Source organism: Callithrix jacchus, chromosome 1, assembly GCF_049354715.1.
Source record: "Callithrix jacchus isolate 240 chromosome 1, calJac240_pri, whole genome shotgun sequence".
Lineage (NCBI taxonomy): Eukaryota > Metazoa > Chordata > Mammalia > Primates > Cebidae > Callithrix > Callithrix jacchus.
Window position 1 is genome coordinate 107073528 of NC_133502.1, and position 17059 is coordinate 107090586.

Here is a 17059-nt window from a genome sequence, read left to right on the forward strand (position 1 = left end):
GTCACTTCTCTAAGGAGCCTGGGTCTTTTTATTGGACAACGGCGTTTAGAAACCAATGTCTGAGTACTGGGTGTGCACATTGTAACTGGAGTGGCATTGCTTTTGTCTTCCGTGAGTTTTATGGTAAGCTCTTTTCTGTGAATGTGGTTGTAAGAGGTCTGGAACTCATTTCTAACACTTCTAGGTAGTGAGTCACTTTGTTATAAAGTCATTTTGATCATTTAATGTTGAGTTGTTAAAATCAATGTACATACCCTATAGAAAAATAGGTATTTTGATTATCAGTGGAATAGATTAACTTTTTATGGAAAAATACTGTTATATTAATAGGTTAGCATTAGCATCCAGACATTTTTGACATTCCTTTAATAATCTTTCACAGATTTTTGACTCTCATTTTTAGCCCATTCCATATTTTAATGAGAATTTCTTTTGGTTAGTTTTAGAGGTAAATACTACCTCATTTACAATGTCTAACTACAGATTGATCATCCTATAATAAAGTAACTGTTTTTGCATAAACTTTTGATGAGTTATTTTTGTCCTTATAATTTTGTGAAGTCTTTACAGAGGACACTGATAAAATAGTTATAAGATTGAAAGCCTGTTCTCTTTGATGATGCAATATAACTTCTTTTGACTGCTGCTTTTCGTTCTTGCAAAATAGATCTTGTTTAGATGAGATTCCAGCATGACTCCTTTTTAATTTTTCATATTTCTGCTATTACCTCTCAACTCTTGAACAGCTGTTTCTGTGAAAACCAAACATGCAGTCAAGACACATTCCACATGTGGTTGATGGGATTATCATAGTTACAAAGCATATTTAACCACAGTGATAATTATCTTCCTAAGCATTTTGCTCTATTTCAGAACCTCATTCGTGGGCCTTACCATCTGTTTCTTACATATAGGGAAAGAGTCTCTTATTCTCTCTTTTAGAATATAGATCTAAGAGTAGATTTATGTTAGGATTTAAAAGATGAATCTCTTTCAAGGATGTTTTTCCTCTGGATGATGGCATTTTGTAAGAAATTTCCCTATTCATTTCATCCCTGGTGCACATTAATTTGGAGGTGATGTTAAATGTGTCAGTGTGGCACAAATCTCAACTAGCAAATAAAGCCTAGTATTGAATCGTTTGCAGTTCAGAAACATGGCTGGCTGACTCTGACCCTGAATGTGTAAATTATCTTTGCAGCAATAAGAGAATTTGAAGTAGCTTTGATAACTAATCATTGTATGATAACTCAGCCAGAAGAATTTACTAAGAGCAGTTTGTGTGTCTTGCAACTAATTGAAAGGTTAGTAATGTAAGTCATATGCTTGGTGCCTTTGGACCCAGTTATGTAACGAGACATCACATAGACATTCAGTGATTCTTACTCTTATCAGTTCTTTAACTCTAAAATCATTTTCTTTACCTTTCCCTAGTTCTAGAATAGCAAAATATTTTACTTATATTCCACTATTAATTAAAATAATAAATGTACTGGTTTGAATTTTTCTCTTCTTTGTAATCCCAGGACTTTGGGAAGTCAAGGCGGGCAGATCATCTGAGGTGAGGAGTTTGAGACCAGTCTGGACAACATGATGAAATCCCATGTCTGCTAAAAATACAAAAATTAGCCAGCTGTGGCAGCATGCACCTGTAGTCCCAGCTACTCTGGAGGCTGAGGCATGAGAATCACTTGAACCCAGGAGGCAGAGGTTGTAGTGAGTCAGGATCACACCACTGCATTCCAGCCTGGGTGACAGAACAAGACACGGTCTCAAAAAAAAAAAAAGTAAAATTATTTTGGCCTTACTGGGCTTGGTTTCTTTGTCTGTTTTTTCATTAACTTATGTTTGGAGAGGAGAATGGAGTGGTCAGTGATTTCAGCAAAAAGTTTCTACATCCTATGGGATCTTGACTTTGGGGTACCAGTTCATAAATAAATTAGTGTCTAGATTAATGTTATAGCTGATACTCAAAGTACCAAATAAGTTATTGTTCTGATTATTTTGGTCCTTAAATCCATGTGTTTGCTGGAGACATGGTAAATAATGATGGTGATTCTAAAAATGACCATTTATTGAGTGAGCACTATGTGTCAGACATTGTACTGGTGATATGGTTTGGCTCTGTGTCCCCACCCAAATCTCATCTCAAATTGTCATCCCCACATATTGAGGAAGGGACCTAGTGGGAGGTGATTGGATCATGAGGCTGGTTTCCTCCATGCTGTTCTCCTGATAGTGAGGGAGTTCTCATGAGATCTGATGGTTTAAAAGTGTTTGGCAGTTTCCCCTCCACATGTGCGTCTCTCTTGGTCTCACCTGCCATCATGTGAAGGAGAGGTCCTTGCTTCTCCTTTGCCTTCCGCCATGATTATAAGTTTCCTGGCCAGGCGCAGTGGCTCACGCCTGTATTCCAAACACTTTGGGAAGCTGAGCGGGGCAGATCACTTGAAGTCAGGAGTTCAAGACCAGCCTGGCCAACATGACAAAACCTCATCTCTACTAAAAATACAAAAATTAGCAGGGTGTGGTGGTGCACACCTGTAATCTCAGCTACTCAGGAGGCTGAGACAGGAGAACCACTTGAATCAGGGAGGCAGAGGTTGCAGTAAACCAAGATCACACCACTGCACTCCAGCCTGGGCGACAGAGCGAGACTCCTTCTCAAAAAAAAAAGAAAAAAAGAAACCTAATACTACCCATGAGGAAAGATAATCACTCTTAGAAAGTAAAGCATGACGTTTATTGAAGCTGAACACACCTCAACAGTATGTTAAGCTGTGAATTCATGCTCAGGTTTCTATGAAGGCACAGGGAAGGGGCATCTAAAACAGGCAGAGAGCATCAGGGAGGGCTTCCTGGAGGAGGAAGTGCCTACACTGCTGATAGTGAGGGATTTCTCATGACATCTGTTGGTTTAAGTGTTTGGCAGTTTTCCCTCCACATGTGTGTTTCTCTTGGTCTTTCCTGCCATCATGTGAAGGAGAGGTCCTTGCTTCCCCTTCACCTTCCACCATGATTATAAGTTTCCTGGCTAGGTGCAGTGGCTCACGCCTGTATTCCAAGCACTTTGGGAGGCTGAGGGGGGCAGATTTTCCTATGTACTTAAGGAGTACATGGGAGGAAAAACCAATGAAGCCCTCCCGCTGTAGACAGAATGATCAGCCAGGGCAAAGGTGTAGAGGGGTAAGAGAGCATTAAACATGAGGCAACTGGGTAATATTGTTTCCTGTTATCTCTTCTTTACAGGTGGAGTGGTAAGGAGAGACCAAATGATGAATGGCTGTAAGTGCCATGCTATAGTAAAATTCTGGGTTTCAAAAGAGAAGCATCCCCATCAGGCTGGGGATGTTGAAGACAGAGGCAGAGGAAAGAAGGGTGATAGAGATGGAGACCACCCAGTGGCCCACTCTTCCTCAGTGCTTTGGAATACAGGGAAATAAACAGAGCTGCTTTGCCTAGATTTTTTTTTTATGGGCAGCAGTGATTAGGATGGGAGAGATAAATAGTAATGGGACTAATTGGCCCATACACCAGATGGCATTTGAGGGGAATGCTGGGTGTTTGTTGTCAGGGGTCCCTGTGTTCTGACCCCCTTCCCATTAGAATAGGTGATGATTAAACAGGTTTTGCCACGCCCTAAATTCTGGTTCTGGGTTTTACTATTCAGTCAGTTTTATCAAATTAAGATTATCATGTTTTTCCCTTTGAAAAATTATAGGGGAAAAAAAGATAGAGCTTTCCTCCAGTATATAGCATTGAACTACACATTTCCTACACACACACACACACACACACACTCTCTCTCTCTCTCACTCATGTACATACATGTAATAGAACTTTTATATAATATGTAAAATTTTTAAAAATAAATTTTTAGAAGGGCTGGGCACGGTAACTCACGCCTATATAATCCTAGCACTTTGGGAGGCCGAGGCAGGTAGATTACCTGAGGTCAGGAGTTTGAGACTAGCCTGACTAACATGGTGAAACCCCATCTCTACTAAAAATACGAAATTAGCTGGACATGGTGGTGCATGCCTCTAATCCCAGCTTTTTGGGAGGCTGAGACAGGAGAATTGCTTGAACCCGGAGGTGGAGGTTGCTGTGAGCCAAGATGGTGCCATTGCACTCTAGCCTGGGCAACAAGAGTGAAACTCCGTCCCAATATATATGTGTGTGTGTGTGTGTTTGTATATATATGAAGACATAAGGCAGGCTACTGAGTTGGCTTAAAAACTAACAAACTAGTGAGATGTAGTTGCCCATTCAGATTTTTATTTTTAAGTGTTTTATTTTTAAGTGTTTTATGCCCAAGGAAAACTGTGGAACTGGGACTTGAATTCTAATTGTGTGTGTGTGTGTGTGTGTGTGTGTGTGTGTGTGTACTTTAGAAACTAAAAGATGCAATATGTCAGTGCTTTCTTATGACAATTGCAGCTACAAAGGGAGACTGAAGCTTTTTAAGAAGTAGAATTTTTAATGTTTGTGGAGAGGACTGAAACTAGTAAGCTTTTGAAATGTATTCTTCCTCTCATCAAATATATGTGGACCTACCATATGCCAGGTACTGTTCTTACTACTGTGGAGATAGCAGAAAGGAAAAACAAAGCCCCTGCTCTCAGAAGGTTTAGATGAGTAAGGCAGGCTACTGCATTGGTTTTAAAACTAAGGAGAAACTAGTGAGGTGTAGTTGCCCATTGAGATTTTTATTTTTAAGTGTTTTATGCCCAAGGAAAACTGTGGGACTGGGACTGGAAATCTAACTTTATGTTTTCCTGGGTCATTCTTTTAAACAAGGTCTTAGACTAGTAATTAGTACAATGGCACTCTCACCTTTCTCAATGCCTTTGCATGCTGCTTGGGTCATTCAGAATGGCACTGAGGTAAACTCTGGCATATCAAAATCCACGTGAAAGCAGACGGTTAGCTAGGTGTGGTTGCTCATGCCTATAATCCCAGTACTTTGGGAGGCCAAGGGGGGGTGGATCACTTAAGGTCAGAAGTTCAAGATCAGCTTGGCCAATATGGCAAAACCTCATCTCTATTATAAATGCAAAAATTAGTCAGGTGTGGCAGTGCTTGCCGGTAGATCCAGCTACTCTGGAGGCTGAGGCAGGAGAATCGCTTGAACCTGGGAAGCTGAGGTTGCAGTGAGCCAAGATCGTGCCGTTGCACTCCAACCTGGGCGTTGTAGTGAGACTCCATCTTTAAAAAAAAAAAAAAAAAAAAGCAGATGGTTATGCCTATTCAACACTGGTTCAGTTGGGTATCTCTCTCCTGTGGACTTGTTGGTTCTTGTGCAGATTCCTGCTCTAGCCCTAGTCTAGGATCAGCTGCACATACCTGCACGTGTGCCTCACCCAGTCCAGGACGGCCAGCCTTGTTCTCTTCACCCAGCCCAGCAGCAGAGTGCTAGAAAAATTTGTTGGCAGGGCTATAAGAACCTCTGTAGCTTCTTCCCTTTTCTTTGCTCTCCTAACTTACTATGCTGGAAAGAAATACTATGATGAGGTAGTAAGGATTTTAGACCAAGAAAAAAGCTCTGAAATGGATGTGGTATTAAAATTAGGCTAATCATTTGGAAGCACCTTAGCAGCCTCCTTTCATGTTCCTGGTCCCTTTACCTGGTTGTATTGTCATGTTCATTTGTCCTTGTGAAAATCTCTTTATGTGTGTCATTTATCTAATACCATGAAAATCTTTGAAGGAAAGACTAAAAACTTTCAGAATTATAACAGTAATGGCTTCCTTTGTTGTGTGGCACATTCTACATGACAATAAATCAACTCTCCTTTATCAATATTTGTGTATTCTCTTAAAGAGCTAAAAGAAATAATTTTTTAAAATTTATATATAATGTTGGCCAATGTTACATACAGAAAAAGATCATTGTTTTAGAGCATATGAGATGAAGATGATAGACTTTAGGGTATTTACATGTGGCAACTGTCAAGGTAGTTGCAGTTTCCAGGAGTGGGCCCTCTCTCTAGTCATTTTGGGAGGAGTGCCATCATCACACTGGCTGATTTGGTCAGTTTGTCTTTCATCAAGCCAAGGAAATAAACAGAATTGAAAAATTGTTCACAAAGGTTGTCAGTTATTAGGGTGTAGCTGGTGAACCACACCCAAAGAGCTACCTGGATGAAGACAACTCAGAGTTACTTAACAGCCTCCACCCGAGTTGATGGTCCAGACTGTCTCCAAGGGAAGTGAACTAAGCCAGTGTTGAGACTGAGTGGGATAAGGCCGTGGGGGTATGCATAATAGATGTATTCATACACATTGCTTCAGTACAGCATTTTCTTTAATGGATGCATGGGAAATAACAGATGGGCATGTACTCATGCTTGTTGTTAGCTTTCGAGGTCACTCCTGATCTCCTTTCTTCCTCCTTGTTCACATACCCATTGTAGCTTAAACTCTTGCAAGATCATTGAAAATCTTCATTTCTCAGAACTCAGAGGGAAGAAAACTTGACCCCTGACCCTTCAGAAAGCTGGTTGAAAAAAAAGATTGTCCACAAATAGCAATTGGCTTTACCTAGTATTATTTACCATGTTAGTAAACTGATAACTGCAGTGGTCTTATTATAATGCCACTATATTATTTTAATTTGGAAAACATTTTTTAAGTTTATTGTTTAGAAATTAAATAGATTTGCTTATCAATTATTTGGGAATTCCTTAAACTTGATTGCTAGCTACAAGTTCGTTTTAAGTAGAATCAGTAGGCCAGATATGGTGGCTCATGCCTGTAATCCCAGCACTTCGGGAGGCCAAGGAGGGTGGATCACCTCAGGTCAGGAGTTCAAAACCAGCCTGGCCAACATGGTGAAACCTCGTCTCTACAAAAAGTTAGCCAGGTGTGGTGGGGTTCGCCTGTAGTCCCAGGGCTGAGACAGAATCACTTGAACCCAGAAGGTAGAGGTAGCAGTGAGCCGAAATCACGCCACTACACTTTAGCCTGGCAACAGGGTGAGACTCTGTCTCAGAAAAACAATTGGCCAGGCATGGTGGCTCCAAGGCAGACAGATCAACAGATCAGGAGATAGAGACCACCCTGTCTAACACAGTGAAGCCCTATCTCTACTAAAAGCCAGGCGTGGTGGCATGCACCTGTTGTCCCAGCTACTCAGGAGGCTGAGGCAAGAGAATTACTTGAACTCAGGAGGCGAAGGTTGCAGTGAGCCGAGATCGCACCACTGCACTCAAGCCTGGGCGACAGAGCAAGACTCTGTCTCAAAAATTAAATAAAATAATGAATAGACTTAATAGTCACTGATCCTGCTAACATATTTTGCCTTTTAATCTATTGGTACTTCTTTCATTCTCTTTAAAGTTAATTCTAAATAAAGGGGAAGTATCTTAATTTGGTTAATATCATAATTTGAAACTACGGCAAAAATTTTTTTTTCTCAGGCTACTGGCTAGCAAGTATTTTATATTTATATTCGTTAAAGAAAAATTTTAAAAATTTCAGATTACCTATGAATTTTACCACTCTCACATACAAATGTTTTTACTTATACTTTTATTTATGTGGTTTAATTTTTGTTTGGAATGCTTCTTTTACTTGAGGTATCAGGACTTTCCACTCATTTATGAAGCCTTTACAATTATAAAGATAAATATTGTCACATTAATGTACGATAATTTATAAGACTGACTTTCTCATGCTAAAAATTTAGATTGTGTCTACTTCTTTGCTACTTGAAGTATCACTGCAGTGAAGTCTTCAGGCCATAATAAGTTATTTCCTTGTGATAAATTCACAAGAATAGGCTAAAAAGTATGAATACATTTTAATTTGGTTAAACACTTAATGTTTATTAAAAATTCTTTAAAAGTAACACACAATTATCCTAATAAATTAGAACATTAGAAGTATATAAGATTAAAAAAATTCTCACTGAACTTCGGTCTTGCTCTCCAAAGTGAACCATGACGAGACCTTAAGTAAACATTATGTGGAATGAGAAAAGATGGTCCTGAAGAGTGGAGTGATATGGAAGTGATAATGGTGTACTATGTAGGTAAAAAAAATATAAAGTACTGGTTTAGATACGTCATTTAAAAGTAGAATCCTGGCAGTTCTCTCTGTGGACAAGCCATAGAGGTGTCCATTGTTGGTTTAATATAGCAACTGGTTTGACAAAGTACAGTCTCCTGCATTGGGTAATGTTAAATGATGTCCATGCCCCCTTGACTCTGATCAAGAGATGGCTGGAACCTGCGGCCCCACATTTCCTGGGTTTAAGTGTCATTGAAGAATCCTTGTAGATAAGAGAAGGATTGTACATTCCAGGAACTGGAGACATAGCTAGCCTTGGAAGGCTCAGAGGATTCATTCAGACAGCATTAGACTTCCACATCTGTGACCTGAGTATCTTTGAGATTTGCTTTTATCTTCTAGACCCAGAGGCAGAAATCATGTTTACAGTTTTTTGTTTTTTTTTTCTGGGAACTGAGACTGGGCAAAGGGAAAGAGGCCAGTACACAAGACTGCTGTTTATAAATGGTTAATATCGTCCACAATCCTATAAAAGAAGAATGCAATAGTATTCTCCTTTTTGGTGGTTTTATTGGTTTGTTTTTGAATTCTTTGTCTCTGACAGAAGCCATCTTCTGTGTCCTTTATATTCTCATTTACTTTTTACATAATAATCTCACAGAACTTTATGTTCTCTCTGGCATGATTATAATTACATTACCTTATCACTCCACGTGCCAGCCCTGTCTTCATCCCCAAGACCTGAAGGGATGGTTGGCTTTACATGTGAGATTTTTTGGCCTTCAGAGATGTTGCTGTCAGTCCCCTGAGTTCCATTTGCTAGTATTGGGTCCATCCCACAGCTTTCTACTAAAAACAACAGGCAAGCTAAGGAATCTTTTAGTAAGTCACAGACAATTGTCGCTGAACCAAGAGCCCAGCTCACTGGGCCAGTTCTTCACTGACTCTATGCCTTGGTTTCCAATGTGCAAGCTTAGATGACTACCCTTATCTCTAGGACATAGATGGAAAAAAGTAGAGGACTCAAGTAATGATTGAACTTGGAATAAAAACCTCAAGGCCCTCTGTCTGTCACGCTTTTCAGATGTGTCTTAGTGCCTGCCCCTTGCACAGAAGCTGAATTCCAAACAAGCCACTGAGAAAGTTACATTTCACTTCACTTTTTAATAAGATTGGTGTGTCAATCCCATAAGATATGAGTGTGTTTAAAATTCAGAACCTTTGACACTGATTATCTGACCATCAGATGACACTGTCATTCCATTTTGCAGGCATTTTTGATAGTTTCTTCCCAGTAATATTTCAGTAATCTTCATTACCTTGACCATCTAACTCTTATGTGCACTTGCCTATAAATATAAAAGTACATTTAAAAATAGGATTGGCTTTCATTTACATAATGACACACATATTCCCCATAGTACCTCTCACACAAACCCACCCATACCTCTTACACTGTACTTTGTTAATAGGAAACTATCTGCTGTTTTGTGCTTTTGGCAGCTGTAGAGAACATACACAAAGCCAGGTGTTGTGGCTCTTGCTATAAGACTGAGGATATGATTGTTGCAATCTGTATTTTTTTAATAGCCAGTTATTAGAGATAAGAAAGAGAATTTCAGTACAAAGTCTGAGATGTCCCAGTGATAAACTCTCATTGGGGTCATTGTCTAAACATGAATGAATGCAGTTCAACAGTATTAGGCCTGACTTCTTAGACTAACATGATGTCTGCTAAAGTGGTGATAAGGTATCCCACATTATCCTGTGTTTTTTGAAGGAGAGCCTTCAGGGTTTCAGTATTGTCATCTTTATGTCTTTTGCTGTAACAGTTTATGTTCTGCCTTTTAGTAAGCCTTTATGTTAAAAAAAAAACTTTTATATTAAAAAGTTATCAGCCAGGCGCGGTAGCTCACGCCTGTAATTCCAGCACTCTGGGAGGCCAAGGTGGGTGGATTACAAGGTCACGAGTTCAAGACCAGCCTGACCAACATGGTGAAACCTTGTCTACTAAAAAAACAAAAATCAGCTGGGCATGGTGGCGCACACCTGTAATCCCAGCTACTCGAGAGGCTGAAGCAGGAGAATCGCTTGAACCCAGGAGGCAGAGGTTGCAGTGAGCTGACATTGTGCCACTGCACTCCAGCCTGGGTGACAGAGCAAGACTCCATCTCAAAATAATATTGTTATTATTTGGAATACATAGGTCAACTATCTAGGAATGAGACAAAGTACAGAAACAAAGAGAGGATTTGTGGGATGAGATATACAAAAGCAGTCCCTTCAGTTGAAGAAGCTGCAGGAATTTAAGCCAGACATCTAAGGTAGCCATACTGGAATGTGAAAAAGGTAGCAGTTATACATGAATAATACTTTTGACTATGACACTGTTTTGAACCCCAGTTTAGATCAGCAGCAGCTCTGCTAATGGGGACTTAGGAAGTGGAAAGAGACCCTAAGAGTCATGTAAGACACAAATCACCTTTGCCTGTGATATTTGCCATCTATATACCTATCATTACATGCAGAGAATGCCAACAGGAGCATCATACACATAGAAAATAACACTAATGTATTTTGTTTGTATGTACCAAATTAAAGGGGCATACAAAATAAATTTAAGTGAGTGAAGATATTGGGACAGAAGGAAAATAGCAAGAGGAGGAAATATGGAGTGAAGATAGAGGTAGCATGTAAGTAGACTGGAATAGTAGATCTTATAAGTAGACTGGAATAGGCCAGTAATTTGGCTCCATGCTTCCTAGCAGCAAAAGCAAAGAAGAAATTGTGACCAGATTCATAGTTCACAGGGTCTTTAAGATTCACTTGGCTTGAGACGGTGGCTCAAGCCTGTAATTCGGGAGGCCGAGGCAGGCAGATTGCCTGAGGTCAGGAGTTCGAGACCAGCCTGGCCAACATGGTGAAACACCGTCTCTACTAAAAATACAAAAATTAGCCTGGCATAGTGTCATATGCCTGTAATCCCAGCTACTCGGGAGACAGAGACAGGAGAATCGCTTGAACCCGGGGATGGAGGTTGCGGCAAGCTGAGACCACACCGTTGTACTCCAGCCTGGGCAACAAGAGCACAACTCCATCTCAAAAAAAAACAAAAACAAAAAAAAACGGGAGTAGAGGGCACAGTGGCTCACATCTAATCTCAGAACTTTGAGAGGCTGAGGCTGGTGGATCACAAGGTCAGGAATTTGAAACCAGTCTGGCCAACATAGTGAAACCCCATCTACTAAAAATACAAAAAATAAGCCAGATGTGGTGGTATGTACCTGTAATCTGAGCTACTCGGGAGGCTGAGGCAGGAGAATCGCTTGAACCCATGAGGCAGAGGTTGCAGTGAGCCAAGATCACGCCATTGCACACCAGCCCTAGCAACAGTGCAAGACAATGTCTCAAAAAAAAAATAAACAAATTCAGTAAGCTGGCAACTCAAGAAAAGCACAAGTACTCACCATATAGGGACAAGTAGTCCACAGTCGAAACAGTGCACTAGATAGTAAGTATAACTATAACAGTCACTGCTAGAGTTAGAGCAGAGCTTTAGTCCTTTATGACAAGGTTGTCCAATCCACAGCCCACGGGCTGCATGCAGCTCAGATGCCTTCGAATGTAGCCCAACGCAAATTTGTAAACTTTCTTAAAACATGAGATTTTTAAAAAAGCTCAGCAGCTATCATTAGTTTAGTGTATTTTATTTGTGGCCCAAGACAATTCTTCCAATGTGGCCCCGGGAAGCCAAAAGATTAGACTCCCCTGCTTTATGAGAAAATTGAATTTGCTTACATTCTCCTGTTATACTCATTTTTGAAATTTTGCTAATTCCTAAAGGGAATCCACAGAGTGCAAACTCTATTACTACCTTTTTCCTCTTCTCAATGTAAAATAAGTAGTATTTCAAGGGCCAGGCACGGTGGCTTACGCCTGTAATCCCAGCACTTTGGGAGGCTGAGACGGGTGGATCACGAGGTAAAGAGATTGAGACCATCCTGGTCAACATGGTAAAACCCCGTCTCTACTAAAAATACAAAAAATTAGCTAGGCATGGTGGTGCATGCCTGTAATCCCAGCTACTCAGGAGGCTGAGGCAGGAGAATGGCCTGAACCCAGGAGGCGGAGGTTGTGGTGAGCCGAGATCGCACCATTACACTCCAGCCTGGGTAACAAGAGCGAAACTGTGTCTCAAAAAAAAAAAAAAAGTATTTCAAATGAGATTAAAAACAGGTTACTTGCACATCCTGAACTTGACCTTAGAAATGTAGGCTCAGCTGGGCGCAGTGGCTCACGCCTGTAATCCCAGCACTTTGAGAGGCCGAGGTAGGTGGATCACAAGGTAAAGAGTTCGAGACCAGCCTAACTAACATGGTGAATCCCCGTTTCTACTAAAAATACAAAAATTAGTTGGCATGGTGGCACACACCTGTAATCCCAGCTACTCAGGCTGAGGCAGGAGAATTGCTTGAACCTGGGAGGCAGAGGTCGTAGTGAGCCGAGATTGCATCATTGCACTCCAGGCTGGGCAACAGAGCAACACTCTGTCTCAAAAATAAAAAATTAAAAAAAAAAAAGGCTTATGAGATCTTTTAAGTTTAGTGACTTACTGTTGTAATAAGGACTGTATTCACTAGATGGCAGTATCAGCAGCTTTTTGGGACGTTAAATAATAGCATGACTGTCTTTTAAGTACTAAACATGCATAAGAGTAGGAAAACCATTTAATTGAACATCAAGGATCTCATTTCTTTTTTTTTTTTTTTTTTTTTTTGAGACGGAGTTTCACTCTCGTCACCCAGGCTGGAGTGCAATGGCGCGATCTTGGCTCACTGCAACCTCTACCTCCTGGGTACAGGCAATTCTCCTGCCTCAGCTTCCTGAGTAGCTGGGATTACAGGCATGTGCCACCATGCCCAGCTAATTTTTTTGTATTTTTAGTAGAGACGGGGTTTCACCATGTTGACCAGGATGGTCTCGATCTCTTGACCTCATGATCTACCTGCCTCAACCTCCCAAAGTGCTGGGATTACAGGCATGATCCACCACACCCGGCCAAGTATCTCATTTCTACACCCTACATGAAAGAGTAATTTTCCATTTTCTCTTCCCTTCTTATTTGAGGCTAGGAAGAAGGTGCTGTGCATAGCAGCTCCAAGCATCTCTGGGAGGCACTGGAGGGCTATTTTTCACAAGGAGGTCAGCCAGCAGTGTGCTCAGTTCTTGGTCATGCCAGTGACTGCAGGGTTTCCAGCCACTTGTCCTAGCTTCTTTCTTTTTGAACTTTAAGTCTAGGGCAGGAGTTACTGGCAAGAGTTCACAAACCAGCTCTGGGATAATGGTGTACTGATAAGCTTCAAAAGTGTGTTTAGCAGATGGGGATAATTTTTTGACCCTCAGTGTTTGTTTTAATTGTTTCTAGCATGAAAGAAATATGATCTCTCTCAGGAAATGAGATTATTTTCTCTATTCAGGTAATAAGATATTTTACCCATTTCCATCTTTGAGGAGTGATTATATAAGTCTGTAGTTTTTTAAAATGAAGAAATCAGATTTATTTTTAAATCATACTAGCATAAAATTAATGGTATTGCATTAAATTTTAGGATTTTTATAGCCTATCTTGGATAACACTGATCTTGGTCCTATTCCTAGCGGCAATCTATTAACAGTAGTGCTGGTGTTGTTAGGAGGACACTTCCTCATTGTCCTCCTGGCCCACTAAATGCTATAAGTGTCCCTCAGACATGACTGCCCAGTAACACTCCCATGCATTTCCATGTGCCTCCTATGGTGGGGGCAGTACTGTCCAGTGTTGAAAACTGCTGGACTAGACGTTTTGGTATAGGTCATGGGCCTTGTGGATTTAGTGGGTATGCTCTTTGAAAGAAATTTATATTAATCTACTTTATTTTTTTTTTAAATCACAACTATAGTCCATCAACTTAAACTTCCACTCATTCATATTTATGTATGTATTTTGATTGTGATCACTTCTACATTGAGTTTATACATAGTACAAAATTATACTTGTGTAATTTTATGGTACCTCCCCCCTTTTTTAATTTTTTTTTTTTGAGACAGGGTCTTGGTCTGTTGCCCACGCTGTAGTGCAGTGATGCCATCATGACTCACTGCAGCCTCCATTTCCTCGGCCCGAGTAGTTCTCTTACCTCTGCCTTTTTAGTAGCTGGGACCACAGGTTTGTGCTGCCATACCCAGCTACTTTTTAATTTTTTGTAGAAATAGGGGTCTCACTATGTTGTGTGGACTGGTCCCAAACTCCTGTCCTCAAGCAAGTCCTCCTGCATTGGCCTTCCAAAATGCTAGGATTATAGCCTTGAGCTACTGCGCCTGGCATAGTGTCATCTTCTTGATACCAACATACCAATATATTTTATTGCATTTTAATTGGAACTGTTAATAGACAAATGATTTGCTGATGAATTGTATTTTCCTTGCTCTTTTAGTTAATCTGGCATCATATACTCTTCCTTTTTGCTAGAATTCCCCTTTTTTCTTCCTATAAAAGTATCATTGGGTAGGAGAAAGCCTTACCTGTGATGGTTTGAGTACCCACATTTTAAAATTGTCCTAGTTTAGAAGAGGGGGAATAATCTTGTTTACTTTCTCTTTTTCTTATCAAATAGACTAAAAAGGCTACTCTAGCTTAAGGGCTGGAATTTGACTCCCAGTTGTTCTTGTGGTACCTAGCATGGGGTCAGTCTGATAGTATATCCTCTAGGTAAAGACTTAATTGGTATGTTCTCAGTTTATTTTCCCTGGTTGGTCTTTGCATTTGTCTAGTTAGAACCAGCTTCTGGATATTAGGTCACCGTAAAGTATGTCCAAGACATCAAGAACAAATGTTACATATTTTTCTTGACTTTAAAGACAGAAGATAGTGGTAGAGGAGATTCCAAGTGATACCTGACCTAGCTAAAGACCCATGAGGAATGAAAGAGCGAACAGAGAAAATAACTGCTAAATCCTGGTGGAAAAATGCTGGCCTACTTCTGGTCCTTGGTATGCCAAGATCCAAAGGTGGTGCCAGCTGACGGCATCAATGCAGGTGCTGAATATATGCTATTTGCCTGCCCAGACAAGCCTCTTCAGGCACAAAAGCCTAAGGAAAGTTTCTCATATTAAGGATCAACAGGGACTCTTCATCATACCAATGTTACCTCCCCAACCAGCATCAGCCAAGCACCACACCCAGCTGAAGCTCAATGAAGAAATGTTTAATGCTAAAGGGTTTCAGTCAACAAGATGGAATTTTCAGCTTTAGGTAAACTTAGGAACTTGTTTAGATTACTAGACTTCTTTCTAACTTTTATCTGATTCTACCTTATTCCATGACATATCCATGAGGACTAAAGTGAAGCCATTTCAGCAGTGACTTCAGTGACTCCTCAGGGTTTACATGATATTGTGTCAACTTGTGTCTGAAGCAACTTGGATTAAAGATAGTAGATCTTGTGCTGATTATTAGAATAGACATTCTGAATACCACTTAAGTTACTATCAAACTACATGGTCAGATCTTTAATTTGCAAAACCTCAATTTTGTCACTTCTTCAAGCTGTCATTTAACCTAAAAGCTGCTGTCTTTAGACACCCTGTAAAGAAATATTTGATTTATATTCACTTGATACTTACCAAATTTCACCACTGGAATTTCTGAATACTTTATTTCATCTATCCATGCAGGCTTTGCTTTACTAAGTGCCCTGTGTAAACCACTCAGTCTCAATCAAGATAGTAATTATTCTACAAGACCTCAAATCTCAGTGGCTTTCCAGGACACACACTGATTTTTTTTTCCACTTATGCTGCATGTCCATTGTGTGTCAGCTGTAGCTCTGCTCAGTGTTGACCTCAATCTGTGATGGAGCAGCCTCTGTTTATGTCACTGATGTTCTTCATAGCAGAGGAGGGAAAGAAAGCAAAGCAAAGTTCCACACCAGCCCTTACAGCTTCTTCCTGGAAGCGAGACATGGTATTTCTGCTATCACTTTGTTGGTTAAAGCAAGTCACATGGTCATGCCCGAGTTCAGCAGGGATAGGATATGTGATTCCTCCTTAGGAAGGAGCAGGAAATTTTGGTGAATAGTAATAGAATCTATCACATATCTAAAATGCAGTCCCTCCTCTAAAAGATCTCAGTAGTCTAAGAGATAATAATTTTTTTTAAAAACATAGTGCCATAAATGAATGGTGGGTCAGTTAGGTCGATTTTTTTTTCCCATTCTTGCAAGGAATCAATCATTATGTCTAATAAAGTATAATAAATAATTTATGATGTATTTGAACTGTCCTTAATGTTATTTTACTGAGTTGAGTTCTATTGACAGTGGTTTAATTTCTTTAACAATCTGTATTGGACAACTGTCATTTGTTAACATTGTTGTTCAACACTTACTTTTCAAAACCAGACATGTCTTCAAAGGATAAATGGAATTGGTCAGGAGAAGGATTGGGGAGGAGGGGGCTGCGGCAAATGTCTAATAGCCTACGTTTTATTCTCTTATTTTATCAAAAATGTTAGCCCATGTTCACACGGATTTATCTGTTTAGTCTAAGAGGTAGTTACTTTTGCTGTCTGGCCAAAGAGGTTTAGGACCCTGCAGCTTTGTTCTTTGGGATCCTGAAGGCAGCCTGGCAGGCAGAGCCCACTGTCACCTTTACAGCTACTTGATGGCGATAAGGACCCAGCTGCTCTTCTTTCATCCGGCTGTTGGGAGAGGCACACTAGTGTGGGTGGGTAAGAAAAGTTACTTCCCAGGCTGAAATTTTCCCACTGTAAACTTAGGCCCATGGGCTGGCACTCTGCACCTGTCTTCCTTGTCAGAAACTCCAGTCACCAGGCCAGTTGGTGACACGTGCATGTGCTCGTGTCAAATTGCTTCATCTGCTTTCCTCTTTCCTGCTCAGGTTTCTTACGGGAGTAGGCTCCATGGAAGACTTCTCTCTTTTGTCAAAAAGAAAACATGTATTTATAGAATGGAGTATCTTACTGAAAGAGGATGTGGGCAGAGTTAAG

The 17059-nt window shown here is 40.4% G+C and overlaps 1 protein-coding gene across 25 annotated transcripts in view; it reads left to right on the plus strand.

Annotated features, from left to right (window-relative positions):
* The window catches only part of KANK1 (KN motif and ankyrin repeat domains 1), a 230269-nt gene that overhangs the window by 87617 nt on the left and 125593 nt on the right, over nucleotides 1-17059 (plus strand). For 5 of the 25 annotated variants that reach the window (XM_078368000.1, XM_035304421.3, XM_078368029.1 and 2 more), the window contains one exon: nucleotides 3250-3285. The exons of the other annotated variants lie outside the window; for them this stretch is intronic. The gene's annotated coding sequence lies outside the window, so the exon portion shown is untranslated. The remainder of the gene's footprint in view (nucleotides 1-3249; nucleotides 3286-17059) is intronic. 25 annotated transcript variants of the gene reach the window in all.